This window comes from Gorilla gorilla, chromosome 17 (assembly GCF_029281585.2).
Source record: "Gorilla gorilla gorilla isolate KB3781 chromosome 17, NHGRI_mGorGor1-v2.1_pri, whole genome shotgun sequence".
Taxonomy (NCBI): domain Eukaryota; kingdom Metazoa; phylum Chordata; class Mammalia; order Primates; family Hominidae; genus Gorilla; species Gorilla gorilla.
The window spans coordinates 92898494-92911074 of record NC_073241.2 but is presented as its reverse complement, the minus strand read 5'-3'; positions in this window follow the sequence as shown (position 1 = coordinate 92911074).

Below are 12581 nucleotides of genomic sequence, written 5' to 3'. Positions count from 1 at the left end.
CAGTTGACCCCTAAACAACACGGGGTTAGCGATGCCAACCCCCCTCACAGTTGAAAATCCAGGTATAATTTTTTATTTTTATAATTTTCTTTTTAGAGATGGGGTCTCACTATGTTGTCCAGGTTAGATTCTGGATTTGGGCACTTGGCTTCCAGCAATCCTTCCATCTTAGCTTCCTGAATAGCTGGGACTACGTGCATGCATCACCGTGCCCAGCTTTTGTGTGCGTGTGTGTGTGTGTGTGTATTTACCCTTCACAATAATATTTTAATACAGCTATTAAATATTTGTCCTTGATTACAAGAATACATGTTCATGATATACAAAACTTGTAGAAAACAAAGGAAGCATGAAGAGGGCAAAAAAATCACCCCTGGTTTACAACCAAAGACAAAGATTACCAACGTATAATTTTTCACTCCACAAAAACTTAACTACCGATAGCCTACTGTTGAACAGAAAACTTACCAATAGCATAGTCTATTAAATCATATTTTGTATGTTCTATGTATTACATACCATATTCTTACAATAAAGTAAGCTAGAGAAAAGGTAATGTTATTAAGAAAATAAAAAAAGAGAAAATATATTTACTATTCATTAAGTGGAAGTGGATTATCAATAAAGCCCATTCCCATCATCTTCACATTGAGTAGCTGAGGCGGAGGAGAAAGAGGAGCGGTTGGCCTGGCTGTTTCAAGAGAGGCAGAGGCAGAAGAGGTGGAGCAGGCAGAATGGGAGGCAGCAGATGCATAGACTTGGTGCAACTTTATAGAAATACATCATCATTTCTGACTTTTTTTCTTTTTCATTTCTCTAAAGATGTTTCCACATGGTACCAATCCTGCTTCCATAATTTGCTTTAGCTTCAGTGCCTGTGTCGTCAAAGGGTCCGTGTCAAAAAAGAATTTAAAAGCAACCTTGAGTAATCAGAAACTTTCTGCCAGATTGTCTAATGTCAATTTGTTTTCTGGCACTGCTTCTTTCATGTCTTCTTTCTCACCATCTAGAGCTGGTTCAGAAGCACTCATCACCATAAAATTGTCTTCTGTTAATTCCTGCAGTGTGGAATCTATTTACTCTTGAATTTCCCCAAGATCCATATCTTGAAATCCTTCATCCCCTACCTTTTGTGTGTGTGTGTGCCGTATCCACAATCTTTTTCGTAGTTTCCTTGATTGGTTCTGTCGTAAATCCCTTGAAGTCATGCACAACATCTGTCTTTTGGTTTTTGTTTGTTTGTTTGTTCGTTTGTTTGCTTGTTTCTTCCTTTTTCTGGAGAATGGGGTCTCGCTATACTGCCCAGGCAGGTCTCGAACTCCTGGGCTCAAGTTATCCTCCTGCCTCTTGCCTCCCTGAGAGCTGGGATTACAGGCGTGAGCCACTGCGCCCGGCCCATGCACAACATCTGGATGCAGTTTTCTCTAGCAGGAATTTATTGTTTCAGGCTTGACAGCTGTCATGGCTTTTTCTATAACAATGATGGCATCTTCAGTGGTATAATCCTTCCACATTTCCAGAGTGTTCTTTCTACTGGAGTTCTCTTCTATAGCGTTGGCAATACTTTCCATGGAGTACTGTGTGTAATCATTTAGAGGCTGAATTAGAGATACTGTGTTTCATGGCAAGGGGACAACTTCGACGTCTTCGCTGTTGAACTAACGGGGTTCTAGGTGACCAGGGGCATTGTTCAATAGCAAAAGAATTTTAAAAGTCAGTCCCTTTCTGGCAAAGCACTTCCTGATTTCAGGGACAAAGCACTGATGAATCAATCCAGAAAAAGAATTCTTATATTCCAGGCCTTCTTTTTGTACAACCGAAAGACTGGCAGCTGGTATTTGTCTTTTCCCTTCAAGTGTTGGGGGTTAGTGCTATCTTATAAACCCAACTGTATTTGTACAAAACAGTAGCATTAGCTTATCCCTTCCTGCCTTAAGTACTGATGCCTGCTTCTCTTTCTTACTAATATATGTCATTTATGGCCTTTTTTTCCAGAATAGGGCACTTTGATATGCTTCAAAAACATGGTCAAGTAGATATTCTTTCTCCTCAATTATTTTCTTAATGGCAACTGGGAATTTGCTGCCTCTTGGTCATAAAAAATGTTATCTTGACATTTTTAAGGCAAATCTTTTTATGAAATAATCAAATCATCCTTTACTGACATTAAATTCTCCAGCTTTAGATCCTGCACCTTCCTCTTGCTTTAAGTTGTCATACAATGACTTCGGTTTTTCTCTAATCATATTAGAGTCTATAGGTGTGCCTTTCTTATAGTAATTCTGCCCCCATGTAAAAGCTGCATTTTCAATATAAAATGAAAACGTGTTTCTCAAAAAGTGTAAAGTTTTCATATCTGCTGGTGTAGCTGCAAAGACAGCTTTACGCATTTCCTTTTCTTTTTTTACAATGGTCCTGATACTGGGTTAATTTATCTTGTAACGGTGGGAAAATGCAACTGCAGACCTCAATCTATGGTAGATATCAAGGAATTCAACTTTTTCTTGTAATGTTATTGCTTTTCTCTGTTTCTTGGGCACACTTTCAGCATCACTGGTGGCACTTCGTACAGGTCCCATGATGTTATTCAAGCTGTATGGTATTGCACTAAACATGATGAAAAATACACAAGAACTGTGAGAGATCACTTTTTATTGTCATACACAACTTACTGGACAGATGAGCTGCTCAGGCAGAGATCATTGTCCTCACACTGTGCTTCAAACATACACTTGCAACACTTGAGCTCACTGTAATAGCAATAGGAGTTGGCTACAAAATTATTACAGTAATACACTATGTACTACAGTTAATTTATGCAATTATGACTTAACACTGCATCTTTACTTTTGTTCCTGTTTCTTTTAACTGCAAATAGCACCAAGTATGACCATCTGTAAGTGTTCGTGTGCACAAGTTTTGATACATTTTAATTTTTTATAATAGATTTGTACATATTTTATGGGAGTAAATGATAAAATAGGCTAGACCTACATATACTTTATGCCTTCGTTACATACCTAACTTTTTCATAATATTTTTGGTATTTCTAGACTGTACAGCAATTTGAAAAATCTGTGATTTGAAAAACCTGCAAGTTTTTTCAAATTGTCCCAAATCTCCAAAATATTTTCCAGTATATTTATGAGAAAACTCTGAGTACAAGCGGATCCATGCAGCTCAAACCCGTGTTGCTTGAGGGTCAACTGTATAGTGCTGCAAGTTAGCATATTGGTTACATATTGAAGAGGATGAAGAAAGTAATAATTAAAAAGGGATGTAGGGGGAATTTTAGAGCAATGGTAATGTTCTATTTTTTTAATCTGGGTGGTGGTTCCATAGTTGCTGACTTTGTGATAATTTATTGAGCTATATGTATACATTTTAATGTTTCTATATTTGTGTTTTCATCACAAGAAAAATAAATTTGTTCAATTTATAGATATTTTATCATTTTGATATTCTTGTGTATACAGTCTTTGGGTTTTCCATTCATTCATTCAGTCAGTCAGTCAGCAAGTATTTCCTGAGCATCTACTATTTGCCAGATATTGCTTTAGGTACTGAGGTAAAAAAATGAATAAGATGTAGATGTAAAAGTTCCAGTCTCTCATTAAATTCACATTCTTTGGGGGTGATACAAACAATAAATAAGCAAAAACAAGATAGTCTCAAATAAAATTAAGTGCTATGAATTGAATAAGGTGTTGTGTTGGTGAATAGTTATTACTGGTGTATAAGAAAAAAAATTTGGATATCTAGCAAACCGTCTTGGAGAACATTCTTTTATGGTAAATTATAAGCTTATTCGCTTAGATTTTCTAGAAAGATGACCATAAAACCTCTGCATAATGGTTTGGCCTCTTTTTACCAATATTTATTCCCCTGATGGAACTATTCTTCAGTATAATGGAGGACACCTACTTTCAAATCTCTCTGCACAAAACTCAGATGAACAAGCATAGCAGTAAGACACCATTTTAAAACTGCACTTCACTGTACCGACAGAAGAGGGCACTCTTTCACCAAGAAAACAGAGTATGGCCCCGACTCACCTTCATAAAGTTGCCTGTCCTTTTCAGTCCAAAAATCCTGCACATTTCAGTATGAACAAGAAAAAGTACCAAACAAATATGTAAAATTACTATACAAAGAAAACGGTGAAAATTAAAACTTTTAGCCATGGAGATACTACCCAAGAAATCAATCATGAGGGAGAATAAAGCTGTAGTGTAACACTAGCTTATGAACTAAATATTGTTTGGAAAGAGATTGCGAATATGAAGAATGCTTCAAGTCATAATTTTAAAAACTCAGAATATATATGAATAACAAAATAACCACAGAAAGAAAGTACTGTAATGAGCTATGTCTGAATTAAATAGAAATGATGGAAATAACAAAATCATCTCAGAAATGGGCCTAGACTACCAGTTGCCTACAGGAGAAAGTACAATAAAGAATATAGAGAAGAGAAATAAAAATAGCCTAGAGAACAAAAACAAGATAAAGAGAGTAAAAGCATAAAAGAATGAAATAAAGACAGGCAAAGAAATCTAAAATATGTGTAACCATAGTCTCTGAAGTACAGAAATAAAACAGTGGAGTAGAAATGATATTTACAGCTATAATCCAAGAAAACAGTTCAAAAATAAAATAAATCCCAAATCTGTACGTTGAAATGGCCTACAATGTAACTAGGAAAATTGACCCTGAAAGATAAAGTCTAAGACATATTCTGGAAAATCAGTCTTAACATCTGCAGAGAAGAGAAAAAGAGGGAAAGAGAAGAGAGAAAGAGAATGAGAGAGAATCAAGTCAATATAAAGTAAAGAAAGCAAGTTAACATCAGACTTCTTGAGAACAACATACAGACCAGTGGAACAATAAAGAGATTCCAAGTCCAAACCAAGAATTTTATATGCCAAAAAGTATTCTTTCATGAATGGTCTTTCAAGACCATAAAGAAACTACGTTAAACAGTCAAGAACTTAGAGAATATTGTACTTGTTAGCCCTTCTTGAGAAATCTACCAGAGGATGAGCTTCATCCAGTAACCAAAAAAAAAAAAAAGATTGAAGAAGAAACTTTAGCGAAAGACTGACAGCACAAATATATTTTATTATAGCTCTAAGACTAAAGCAAACACGTGAATAAGAGTAGGAAAGTAATATATAAATGTTCTATGTTTTATATGGGCTGCCAAAGTAAAAAAAAATGACAATAAAGTGAGAAGAGATGCTAGAAAGAAATTAGAAGGTAGAATATAAATCTGTTGATTATTACTCAGGCAGTAGATGGGTGTCAAAAGACATCACTTAAAAATGATAAAAGCCTAAGTAAATAAAAGAGTACCGTGAGGCCATTAGGTCATAATATTGTATAAAAATAATGTCTAGAACAAAAATACAAACTTTCCTAAATATCACAAGGAAAAATTAAAAAGAGAAAAAATTGTAAAATAACAAGACAATACGATTCTAAAGTTCATATGGAAAAATAAACAAACAAGAATAAATAGGAAACCATTCCAAAGGAAAAGCAACAAAGCTTCCATAATTAAAACACTGATGTTGGTACATGAATAAACAGACCAAAGGAAGAGGCTAGTAAATCCATCAACAGACCTAACCACATATGGAAATTGAGTATATGATAAATGTGGCAACTCAAATCCCAAAGGGAAAGATAGATGTTGTTGTCGTTGTTGTTGTTTAAGATGGAGTTTTACTCTTGTCACCCAGGCTGGAGTGCAATAGCGTGATCTCGGCTCACTGCAACCTCCGCCTCCTGGGTTCCAGTGATTCTCCTGTTTCAGTGTCCCGAGTAGCTGGGAAACAGGCACCTGCCACTATGCCCACCTAATTTTTGTATTTTTAGTAGAGACGGGGTTTCACCACGTTGGCCAGACTGGTCTCTAACTGCTGACCTCAAGTAATCTGCCTGCCTCAGCCTCCCAAAGTGCTGGGATTACAAGCGTGAGCCACCGCGCCCAGCCAATAATTTTTTTTAATACAGCTTATCACCCCCAAGACTAGGGAGTGTCTCCTTCAAGAACTAACCCAAGTAGATTAATTCACAGCCCTGGCTGGAGGTAAGAGGTAGATGTTTTAATAAGTAGTATTGGACCAACTGAATAGCCATTTGGAAAAAGATTAAAATAGTATTCATATTTATCTCATGCCAAGTAAGCTTCAATTGAATCAGAGATCTAAATTTTTTAAATGAAACTATACAGGTAATTGAAAAAAGTGTGGGTAAATACCTTAAAACCTGGAAGTGGGGAAAACCTGATTTTAAAAATTTAGAAGCAATAGAAGAAAAGATTGGTATATTCAGCTTATAAAAAAATTTTAAAGTAGAGTTAATAAGCAAAATCAAAGAGAACTGACAAACCGAGGAAAGGTTTATGCTAATTCTAATACAAAGGGTTAATCTTCCTAACACATAAAAATCTCTTAAATCAAGAAGAAATGCACCTACATAAATGTCAAAAAAAGAACAGACGTAGCACAGGGAAAGATATATAAATGACTGAACATGTGATTGCATGCTCATAAATTCACTCAAAACAAGAGAAATTTAAATTAAATATATACTACTATAGTATTTTTTATCTATCAGTTTGGCAGACACCCAAATCCTTTATGACATTCTGTGGGTGTGGATGTGAAGAAATAGGCAGATACATATTATTGCTAATAGGAGTGCTATGGTGTAATCCTTATAACCAGAATTTAGCAATAGCTAAGAAAATTATATATGCAATTGTACTTTGGCTCAGCAACGCAACTCCTGGGAATTTACCCTAAAGGTATACCTCCATAAATACAAAATAGTATATATCCCTCTCTTGTTCCTAAATTGTTGGTTAGTGTCATTATTCTTTTTGTCATAACTCTAATTTTTTTAAGCTTTTGTCTTTCACTTTTTACATTTCTGCCTTCGTCTTTATTATTTTTACCTTTATTTGGGTTTGTGAAGCATGTTGTTCTTTTTTCAAAATTCTGGAGGAAAAAACAATTTATGCATTTTAATTATTTTCTGTTTTCTAATAAATGAAATAAAAGTTTAATTTTTTCTCTGTGTAATTTTTTCTACTTAAATTATTGATCACTAGAAAAAGTGTGTTAAAGTTATTCAGTATTTTTGTAGATGTTTCAATTTCTTCTTTTACTTATACCTCCTAGTATTTTCGAATTATGCTATTAGGTGATATTATTTTTTAGTTTTAACACATGGCATCTTTTATCAAACTGAAATATTTATCTTTGTTCTTATAACTGTTTTGGACTTTGGGTAGAATTTTTTTCGATGTTGTTATTTCTGCTTTTCTCTTTTTAATACTTCTCTAGTGTCTCTTTTTCTCTATCATTATTTTAATCTTCTTGTTTTTACTGTTTTAGAATTGTGTCCTATAAATTGTCTATAAGTAGATCTTTGTCTTTTTAATGCAGTCTTTCTTTAAACTGGCCAATTTAAGACATCCACGTTTCTTGAGACTGGTCATATTTGGACTTATTTGCTGTCTTGTTTTATGCTTTGTACATGCTATGCTTTCTTGCTTTCTTTTTTTTTTTTACATTCCTTTGAATTTTTTTCAAGTATTTTTCATTCTTTTTCCCTCTACTGTTTTGGAGATTATGCATTCTATTTCAATCTTCGACTGGTTATTGTTTAGTTTAACACAAATATTGTACATAATTTTTAAATTAATGTCCAGGGTTAGACTATTTTCCCCATCACCCCCTGAAAAGAACAAGAACCCCAGAGGTTTTATTTCCTTCCTTCCATTCTCTCTATAATTCCCTTGGCACTCCTCAAGCTTACTGTCTTCTACCTCTCAAAGTGAGATCATCTAAGTTTTAGTTCTTAAATTATTGTTTCTAATTTAATCTTCAATCATGTTTTACTCTTTTTTGCATCACTGCTACTCATATTCCGTACTTTTTAGCCAATTCATTTTAAAAAATTTTTTGGAGCAGAACTTCTGGTCATTCCTTTAGGTTAAAGTTTTCAGATAGTAAACTTAGAGTGCTTGCTCATGCATCTTGCCCTCACACTTGAATAAAACTTTTTATGGGTAAATATTTCAGTTTACAGTATTTTTTTCCAGAACTTCAAAATATTGTTCTGTGTCTTCTTGTAGGACAAAGAGAAGCTAAACTCTATATGATTCTCGTTCCAGTTTATAAATTTGAACTTTTAACACAAAAGGCTCTTAGAATATATTATTTTTGCATTTATCTTCTTTAATTTTGCCACAGTGTGGAAGTGTGGGTTCTGAATTGGCCCTTTCAAAAGAGAATGTATGACTGTTTTCAATTCTGTACTTTTTTTTTTCTTATTTCTTTGAGTATTTCTGTTCTTCAATTATCTCTCTGTTCTTTTTTCCTGAAATGCTCCTTAATGAATGTTGAAACCCTTTAAACTACCTTACATGATTTTAACATTTTAAGTTTTTTTTTGTTTGTTTGTTTTTTGAGACAGAGTCTCACTCTGTCACCCAGGCTGGAGTGCAGTGGTGCAATCTCGGCACATTGCAATCTCCACCTCCCAGGTTCAAGTGATTCTCTTGCCTCAGCCTCCCAAGTAGGTGGGATTACAGGCATGCCACCATGCCCAGCTAATTTTTGTATTTTTAATAGAGACAAGGTTTCACCATTTTGCCCAGACTGGTCTTGAACTCCTGGCCTCAGGCGATCTGCCTGCCTTGGCCTCCCAAAGTGCTGGGATTACAGGCATGAACCACAACACCTGGCCAACATTTTAAAGTACTTTTGCTCCCTTTATCCTTTTACTCTACATTTTGTACAATTCCACAGCTCAATCTACCAGCTAACTCTTCAGCTATTTTCATTCTATTATTCAACCTACTTAATTGCAATAATCAAATTTATTTCCAGAAACTCTAAATGAATATTTTTAATAATTCTCTGTTCTTGTTTTATGGATGCTATCAAGCATATTACTTATATATTTTTAAAAATCTCATCTGACCTCTTAACTCTGTTGAGGCTGATACCCTTTTTTCATGTGATTATTTTCTACAGTCATGTGGTAGATCTGGGTTGCAGGTTTCTCTTCGTATTTGAGATTCTTCATTAGACTGTCTATGAATACTGCTTTGGGGTTTACCACAACTTGCCTTGGCAATTTCAGGGTGGTAGGGCTTGAATGTGTTTGGGGCAAGTGTATTAGTGGCTTACAAACCTTGTTGGGAACTTCTACTTCTTGATACTTTCATTGAGTGGTGGTGATATATCTTCTGTATAACATCCAGCCAGACAGCCTGGTTAAAAATCCTAGTTCAATCATTTGCTATCTGAGTGATGTTAGGCAAATTACTTAATCTCTTTGTGCCTCTGTTTCCTCATTTGTTAAGGGTGGATAAGAATAATAACCCACCTCTTAGGATGAGTGAGAGTGTTAAATGGGCATATAAAGGTCTTCGACCAAAGCTGGCACACAATAAGCACAAGAAGTATTAGTGTTATTACTGTCCCAGTTCAGATATTTCATGGTTGCAGTCTTATTCTGGATATTGAAACTCATTCCATGCCTGAACCCAACACTGTAAAAAAAAAAAAACACCAGTGCTAAGAGGAAAAGTCACAGCTGCCAACAATTATTGGGCATAGTGAGAATTCTAAATGAGGAATTTCTCTTCTTCCATTGATTATCAATTGAGGTCATAGTTTTACTGAAGGAATTTTTTTACTGGCTGGTATGGTTTGGCTCTGTATCCCCACCCAAATTTCACCTTGAATTATAATAATCCCCAGGTGTCATGGGAGGGACGTGGTGGGAAGTAATTGAATCATGGGAGCAGATCTTTCCTGTGCTGTTCTCGTGATAGTGAACAAGTCACATGAGATCTGATGGTTTTATAAAAGGGAGTTCCCCTGCACATGCTCTCTTGCCCACCACCATGTAAGACATGAGTTTGCTCCTCCTTTGCCTTCCTTGCTACCTCCTTCGCCATGATTGTGAGGCCTCCCCAGCCATGTGGAATTGTGAGTTCATTAAACCTCTTTTTCTTTATAAATTACCCAGTCTTGGGTAATTATTAGTAGTATGAAATGGATTAATACACTAGCTTTTTGAGTCTTTGACTGCATTGGATGACACTCAAAACAACATGCATTTAATTTTAATTCCTGTGATGTTTACAGCATGGTGTCAGGAGCTAAAGATAAAATATATCTGCACTCGCATACACCAAAATAGATCTGAGAATGGTTTTCTGTTCCATGCATACACAAAAGCCAACCAGCCTAGATATGAAATTCTTTAATCATATATTTTCCCTCAGACCTGCACACTAAGTTTCGCTATCTTCAGAAATTTTGTACAAAACAAAATTTGATGCTCATCTGATTTTTTTTAACCTTTATACATTATAACTATTTCTTTTTTTGCCCAAATGCTGATAGGATTACTTTCTCAATCTTTTAAAGTTTTTCAGCATGTCTATTTTTGCTCTGCAGGGGGAGGGGGAATCATTCGGTAAGATCCTGTGACTATCCAAGTTAAAAAGGTTTTCTTCCATCATGTCATGGATTGTTGACTTTATGCCAATTAGTCTTCTTTTTTCCTGAGAAACACCATAGTTGTTGGGTTTACTTTCTATTCTCTCTTTATATCTACCAACTTCTCTCTTATTATTTCCTATACATTCTAAGAGACACACTCAAATACACCCTATTCATCACTAACTAAAGTTTCCAGCATGTCAGTTTTGCTTCTTTATTGCCTTTAAAGTCTATTTAAATTCTTCTATGGCATCTATTGCATTTTTTTGTTCCCTAGTGGTCTGTTTTCATCTCATTTAGCTTTTTCACATTTTATCAGAGTTTATCTTTGTGGCATTGCACTCCAATTCCATAGATTTTGTGTCTTCTTAAATCCTATTAATTATGCCCAAAAGTTTTCTAAAAGCTTCTTCCAGTTCTTGCTGTAAATCATTTTATGAAGTCAGTCTCTCTCTCTCTCTCTCTCTCTCTCTCTCTCATTTATAACATGATATATCTCTTCTTATTTGGCACTTATTTTTTTCATACCTTATACTTTTGTTTCTACGTATTTAATCTTGAACTTGGAATGATCTGTTCAGGACCTATGTGTGTCAACAAGAGGTGTGCGAGTTTCTCAGCCCCACTGTTGTGCACTGGATTGCTTTTTAAATCCTTTTCACCTCTCTGTAGCTAAAACTTTGTTGAGGCACATGAAGGAAAACAGTATTTAAATGGGAAATTTATTGCATTAGAATATGAGCATTTATAAATTAAATATCACGTATATATTACAGTTAATATAAATACTATGAATATATTATTATTTAATATGCTTAATAAGTATATTGATATGCTTAATATACTTAAGTATGCATACTTGGGGATATTTTCTGTTTTTATTGGGTAAAGAAAGGATTTGGATTCTTTTAATTGAGTAAGACGAAAATAAAATAGATTTGGGAAACTAAGAATGCAAGATGAGTGGTGTGGATAAAGAACACATCTGGAATTGGCATTCAACTGTGGAGCAAAGAAATCCATTGAGACAACTGCACAAGCTTCCTCACCCTGTTGCTCCAATTGGACCTCCGCCTCGGGTTAATGACAGAGTAATTTTTTAAAATGCCAGCATGCAAAAGCTGTAAACAGCAATTAGGAATGAAGCAACACATGTTCTGGCTTGTCCCAGCTCAAGGAAAAAAACTACAGAAGAGTTTGAGGAGTATGCACTAGACAATGTATGAAGTTATAAGGAGGACTTGAATTGAAATGCAATTGAACATACAGATTCTGTATGTATTAGGGAGCCTGTTGAGTACTATATGTCCATGTTTCTCTTACCAGAATATTTACAGTCAGCATAAGTGAAACAATTGTTTTTGAATCTACATTACCTCATCTGTTCTACCTGTCAACATTGCTATATGGAGGAAACCTTAAACTGAGGAAGTGGGGAGCTCATTCTCTTGTTGATTTAAAATCATGCTCTGGTTGGCTTTCCAGCAATTATATCAGCCTACGGACTTGTATGTTCTTTCTACCCCTGGGCACCATATTGCTGGGTCAATCTTGCTGGTGCAAGAAAAATGAAGAGTCAAGGTCTCCCTATTTGGAACATAATTTCCAGTGTCTGAAAGTCTTCCATCTAGTGTAGTTCTGCTGGGCTCAGGTAAATATTCTCCTCTTTGTATGGCCTGGGTCTGGGACACTTTAGACAGACAGTGTAGGTAAAATATCCAAGAACACTGCCACCAAGGCTTTTCCTGTCCTTGGCTTCACCAAAAGTACTTTATTGCTGATGACTAAACTGCCTAGGATGGAAGGAACAAATGCCTGTCCTCACCTTCTCCCAAGTCATAATTGGGAAGTCATTCAGTCTTCAAATGGCTGCAGAAAAAAAGAAACTAATAAGAAAGACAGGGTGAAGGACAGCAGCAAGTACAAAATAAAGAGATAGACGTCCAAAATTCAAGTTGAGAGAAAGCATGTGTTTCTGAACTCAGAGGAAGGCAGCAATGGGAGGAAACAGGCAGACTGACTCACTGGCAATGAGATGCAGGTGAC